Raw genomic sequence first — 7,355 nt, 5'->3', positions numbered from 1 at the left:
AGTACACATCAATATCATGTATATCAAACATACTTCTGTTGACTTAGCCAACCTTCTCATCTACGAAGTATCTAGGGTAGCTCCGCCTCAGTGACCGTTCCCCTCATAACAGAAGCACTTAGTCTCGGGTTTTGGGTTCAATCTTGGGTTTCTTCACTAGAGCAACAACTGGTTTTCCGTTTCATGAAGTATCCCTTCTAGCCCTTGCCCTTCTTGAAACTAGTGGTTTTACTAACCATCAACAATTGATGCTCCTTCTTGATTTCTACTTTCGTAGTGTCAAACATTGCGAATTTCTCAAGGATCATCATATCTATCCTTGATATGTTATAGTTCATCTCGAAGCTCTAGCAGCTTAGTGGCAGTGACTTTGGAGAACCATCACTATCTCATCTTGAAGATTAACTCCCACTTGATTCAAGTGATTGTTGTACTCAGACAATCTGAGCACATGCTCAATGATTTGAGATGTTCTCCTTTACTTTGTAGACAAAGAATCTTGTCGGAGGTCTCATACCTCTCAACAAGGGCACGGGCATGAAATCTCAAATTTTATCTCTTAGAACATCTCTTATGTTCTGTGACGTTTCAAAACGTCTTCGGCACCTTGCTTCTAAGCCATTAAGTATTACATACTGAACTATCACGTAGTCATCAAAAACGTGTATGTCAGATGTTCGCAACATCCACAGACGACGCTCGAGGTGCAGCACATCGAGTGGTGCATTAAGGACATAAGCCTTTTGTGCGCAAAGTTTCTACTATCATCTTTCAACTAAATTTTCTCTAGGAACATATAAAAAACAGTAGAGCTATAGCGCAAGCTACATCATAATTTGCAAAGACCTATTGACTATGTTCATGATAATTCGAGTTTAACTTATCAGATTACTAATAAACTCCCACTCAAAAAGTTCATCTCTCTAGTAATTTGAGTGGTACATGATCCAAATTCACTAACTCAAGTCCGATCATCACGTGATCTGAGAATAGTTTCAGTGGTAAGCATCTCTATGCTAATCATATCAACTATACGATTCATGCTCGACCTTTCGGTCTCATGTGTTCTGAGGCCATGTCTGCACATGCTAGGGTCATCAAACATAACCCGATTGTTCCGCATGTGCAACTGTTTTGCACCCATTGTATGTGAACAATGAGTCTATCACCCAATCATCACGTGGTGTCTCGAAACAACGAACTGTAGCAACGGTGCACAGTCGGGGAGAACACAATTTCGTCTTGAAATTTTAGTGAGAGATCACCTCATAATGCTACCGTCGTTCTAAGAAAAATAAGGTGCATAAAAGGATTAATATCACATGCAATTCATAAGTGACATGATATGGCCATCATCATGTGCTTCTTGATCTCCATCACCAAAGCACCGACACGATCTTCTTGTCACCAACGCCACACCATGATCTCCATCAACGTGTCGCCATCGGGGTTGTCGTGCTACTTATGCTATTACTACTAAAGCTACATCCTAGCAATATAGTAAACGCATCTGCAAACACAAACGTTAGTTTAAAGACAACCCTATGGCTCCTGCCGATTGCCGTACCATCGACGTGCAAGTCGATATTAACTATTACAACATGATCATCTCATACATCCAATATATCACATCACGTCATTGGCCATATCATATCACAAGCATACCCTACAAAAACAAGTTAGACATCCTCTAATTTGTTGTTGCATGTTTTACGTGGCTGCTATGGGTATCTAGTATGATCGCATCTTACTTACGCAAAAACCACAATGGAGATGTGCAAATTGCTATTTAACCTCTCCAAGGACCGCCTCGGTCAAAACCAATTCAACTAAAGTTGAAGAAATCGACACCCGCCAGTCATCTTTATGCAACGAGGTTGCATGTCAATCGATGAAACCAGTCTTTCGTAAGCTTACGAATAATGTTGGTTCGGGTCGCTTCAATCCAACAATACCGCCTAATCGAGAAAAGACTAAGGAGGGCAGCAAATCGAACATCACCGTCCACAAAACCCTTTGTGTTCTACTCGAGATAACATCTACGCATGAACCTAGCTCATGATGCCACTGTTGGGGAACGTAGCATGGGAAATAAAAAATTTCCTACGCACACGAAGACCTATCATGGTGATGTCCATCTACGAGAGGAGATTCGGATCTACGTACCCTTGTAAATCGCACAGCGGGAAGCATTAAGAAACGCGGTTGATGTAGTGGAACGTCCTCACATCCCTCGATCTGCCCGGTGAACCGTCCCACGAACCGTCCCGCGATCCGTCCCACGAGCCGTTCCGATCTAGTGCCGAACGGACGACACCTCCGCGTTCAGCACACGTACAGCTCGACGATGATCTCAGCCTTCTTGATCCAGAAAGCAAGAGGGAGAAGTAGATGAGTTCTCCGGCAGCGTGACGACGCTCTGGTGGTGGTGATGATCTACTCGTGCAGGGTTCCGCCCGAGCTACACAGAAATACGATCTAGAGGAAGAACTATGGTGTCTAGATCTGAGTTGCACGTGGAAAAAGTTGTCTCAAATCGGCCCTAAATCACCACTATATATAGAAGGTAGGGGGAGGAGGCTTTCCTTGAGGGCCAAGCCCTCAAGGGTGCGCCGGCCAAGGGAGAGGAGGAGTCCTACTCCAATCCTACTCCAATTAGGATTGGAAAGCAAAGTCCTTCTCTTCCTTCCCACCTCCCCCTTTTTTTCTTTTTCTTTGGTTTTCTTTCCTTGGCGCCAAGGCCCTCTTGGTATGTCCCACCAGCCCACTAAGGGCTGGTGCGCCACCCCTAGGGCCATAGGTCTTCCCACGGGTGGGTTGCCCCCTTCCCGGTGAACTTCCGGAACCCATTCGTCACTCCCGGTACATTCCCGGTAATGCCCGAAAACCTTCCGGTAACCAAATGAAACCATCCTATATATCAATCTTCGTTTCTGGACCATTCCGGAAACCCTCGTGATGTCCGTGATCCCATCCGGGACTCCGAACAACATTCGGTAACCACACATATAACTCAACTATACTAAAACATCATCGAACCTCAAGTATGCAGACCCTGCGGGTTCGAGAACTATGTAGACATGCCCCGAGGCACTCGTCGGTCAATATCCAAAAGCGGGACCTGGATAACCATATTGGATCCTACATATTCTGCGAAGATCTTATCGGTTGAACCTCAGTAATCCAATATGTCATTCCCTTTGTCCTTCGGTATGTTACTTGCCCGAGATTTGATCGCCGGTATCCGCATACCTATTTCAATCTCGTTACCGGCAAGTCTCTTTACTCGTTCTGTAATACAAGATCCCGTGACTTACACTTAGTTACATTGCTTGCAAGGCTTGTGTGTGATGTTGTATTACCGAGTGGACCCCGAGATACCTCTCCGTCACACGGAGTGACAAATCCCAGTCTTGATCCATACTAACTCCACGGTCACCTTCGGAGATACGTGTAGAGAACATTTATAGTCACCTAGTTACGTTGTGACGTTTTATGCACACAAGGTATTCCTCCGGTGCCAGTGAGTTATATGATCTCATGGTCATAGGAATAAATACTTGACACGCAGAAAACAATAACAATAAAACGACACAATCAATATGCTACATTCATAGTTTGGGCCTTGTCCATCACATGATTCTTCCAATGATGTGATCCCGTTATGAAGTGACAACACTTGTCTATGGTTAGGAAACCTTGACCATCTTTGATCAACGAGCTAGTCAACTAGAGGCTTACTAGGGACAGTGTTTTGTCTATTTATCCACACATGTATTTGAGTTTCCAATCAATACAATTATAGCATGGATAATAAACGATTATCACGAACGAAGAAATATAATAATAACTAATTTATTATTGCCTCTAGGGCATATTTCCAACACAACTAACACGATCATATGCTACGTTTATAGTTTGGGTCTTGTCCATCACATCATTCTTCTAATGATGTGATCCCGTTATCAAATGACAACTCATGTTTATGGCCAGGAAACCTTGACCATCTTTGATCAACGAGCTAGTCCATTAGAGGCTCGCTTGGGAGAGTGTGTTGTCTATGTATCCACACATGTATTTGAGTTTCCAATCAATACAATTCTAGCATGGATAATAAATGATTATCATGAACAAGGAAATATAATAATAACCACTTTATTATTGCCTCTATGGCATATTTCCAACAAGACCCCTCCTTATTCTTCTTCCACTACAGGAATCTGGGAATTTGCCATCAGCCAGTTCTTTGCCATGTGCTGGCTGAAGGCAAAGAGCCTCTTTGCCGCCAGCTGCCATAAAACAAATGGCAAAGGCTTGGCTGATTGCATAGACCCTGTTTTCCATCAGCCAAGCCTTTTTTCCATGAGCAGAAGGCACAGAAGGAAAATACATACGACAAAGAGCCCAGGCCCCACCTGCACCCCACTTTACCGTCTGCAAGCCGACGACACAGAAGGAGCAGACACACGATAAAGGGAGACACAGAAGGAGCAGACACACAGTTTTTTTCCTGTTTTTTACATCTATACTAATATTTTTTGAACTTTTGATGGGATTTTTACATCTATACTGATACTTTGACACCCATCTAGTAATTAATTAAGCACATACACTTTTGATGGGGGGAGAACACATTGAAACACACAAGAGACATAACACAAAAATATTTCAAGTCTTGAATATTATAGAAATATCAAACATGTAACAATATAAGCTTTATGAAAAGGAAACTACATTTCTACCAGTTTGAATGAAGATCTACCCCCCCCCCCCCCGAATAAGCTTCCGATTCTTTATTGTTCCACATATTTCTGAATATTTTGCTCGGGGTGGCATATCAACTGAATTGAGAATGGGGACATTATGACCGGTGGGTTGTTGTGTGACATCTACCTCCAGGGTTGCATTTGCATTTTCAACTGTAGAGTTAGAGTTTGTAGGTACTGTTTGACCCCCGCTCACCCCCCACTACATCCGCCTCTGGAATGAATAAAGAGAGATTGGTGGAATTGTTGGTATTACTTGAGGCTCATGGACGTATATATAGGATTATTTGATCTTTTTGGAGTATAAAACATGCAAGAGGACATGAGAGTGCAGTTAACACGTATGTCATTGAGCTGCCAAAGAAACTTCAGTCGGGGACACCCGTTCTTGCCCTTCCCACCTAGTTTGATTGGGAAGATCGAGGAGGTGGAGAGGAAAGAGACCACCCATCTCTGACAGTGGCAAGCATGGCTGACGGAAGGTCGGGTTGACGCGAGGGTATTGTTCCAGCATACCACCTGCTCGTAGAGATCATGAGACTCTCGGCCGGCGCCACGACTCAGATCTCTGCCGGTGACGGCCATAGAAGGATTGGTCGATGGCGGCGCAATATAAAAAGTGTCATAAATAAAAGAGGGGAGGAGAAGAATCGGGAAGATATTTGAGAGATTTATTCTAGGAGAGGTTCGGTCGCGGTAGTGGAAGAGATACCGACGACGATGAGATTTACAAACATGAAGATGACCGTGAGGGACCTAGTGCGGCCGTTGACATCCATGGGATATACATCTTGATAGACTCAACGCAGTGAGAGTTAAGACGCACAACCGATTGCATTCAAAGTTGATCCGACGCCTAATAATAATTCAAGTGACGTGGCTGCGTGAGAAGCTAGGAAAATCAGCTAGTGGGGTGCTCCTATTTAGATATAGAAGATTCATTAGGGAAAGTAAATATATTATGTTCCCTTTCGTTGTGATGTCATAGGGGAAGAGGGAAAGCAATGCGTGTGAGGTGTACCCTTATGGCCTTGAATCAATGTTGATGTGCATATGTTCGTTACCTCCTGTCATTGTCGTTGCATAGGCATGTCCACTGTCAATATCCATGTTGATTGCATGAAAGAATTGACGATGGCAAAAAAACACTCATAATAGATGCTAATTTCTTCAAGACATGTTTTTGAAATAGTAATATGATGTTTTTCGTAGTTTGAACTGTCAATGTTGTGATGTGACATCCTAATTTTTTTCACTTGGTAAAATTTATAGGCTTTGTGCTATTTCATCTCCATGGAGTCATCGTCATCGAGGTTTTTGGTCCGTGATCCCGTCGTTGTTCGACTATTTACTCTACAACCGAGGGTGAGCTACGAATCCACCTTCCCCTCCTATGCTCTTTTAATCATGTCAGTAGATTTCGTTTTCATGCTAAGTCGCGTAACCTAGGCGTCTCTCGTCCGAAAGGGTTGCATCGATAAATATGCATTCAGTTGCATATTTATCACCGTAAATCATTCGGATTGTCTAGCGATTTCCACGGACGGCCCGAGGATGTGTAGATTGGGTACGTTCTCAATGCTCTACCCCATTCCAAGACAAAATTTCGGCAGCGCCTCCCCGTTGTTCTCTCGATGCACATTCTCTCAGGTTTTTGCCGAGACTTGTATTTGGAGAAAAGCGGGGAGGTGCTGTCGAAATTTTGTCTCAGAATGGGGTAGATCATGGAGAACGTACTCACTCTACACATACTCGGGTGGGATTAGGACCTATCTTTACCTATTAGCGTGTAGGTTGCATGGACATAATAAAATTGACAAACTAGATTAACTAATGAATATACATGCTGAATTATATATATATATATGTATATATATATATATACACACACACACACACACACACACACACCGATCACACTAGTCAGAAAGAGATGACCAAAGAATAGTTTATAAAAAAACAAGGAGTTTGTGAAAGCCGCATTTGCAAATGGCCAGGAAACAAACTAGTGCTCGTGTCCTGGGAATGACAACTATAAAAAAGGACAGAGGATGTATTGATTAAACACCTGCAAAGAAGGGGGTTTAAGCCTAATTATACGGTGTGGACATTCCATGGTGATTCTAGACAACGCACGAGAGCTGAGGTGGTTCGTCATCGCACCGATGAGCATGGTACCGGGATCGAATACATGGTGCAAGACTTTGATGATGCTCGGGATTCGGACGGTGAGATGGAGGAATCTGCAAAGGCTTATATGAAATATTGGAGTCTTTAAAATGTCCTCTCCACGAGCACACTGAGCTTTGCCATCTGGATACCATTGCACAAGTAATAGCTCCGAAGGCTCAGTTCAACTTGGGAAGAGAATGCTACGACGTGATGATGACACTATTTGGACGCTTTCTACACAAAAGTCCATGTCATGCCTACAAACATGTACCAGTCGGACAAAATACTTCGTGTACTTAAGATGCCCTATGAGAAGATACACGCCTATGAGAAAGGGTGTGCCTTATTTAGGTTTGAGTATGTAGACTTGAACTATTGTCCCATTTGCAAGTCTTCCAGGTATGTTGTGGTAGACAA

This window comes from Hordeum vulgare, chromosome 2H (genome assembly GCF_904849725.1).
Source record: "Hordeum vulgare subsp. vulgare chromosome 2H, MorexV3_pseudomolecules_assembly, whole genome shotgun sequence".
NCBI lineage: Eukaryota > Viridiplantae > Streptophyta > Magnoliopsida > Poales > Poaceae > Hordeum > Hordeum vulgare.
This window is presented reverse-complemented; position numbering follows the sequence as displayed.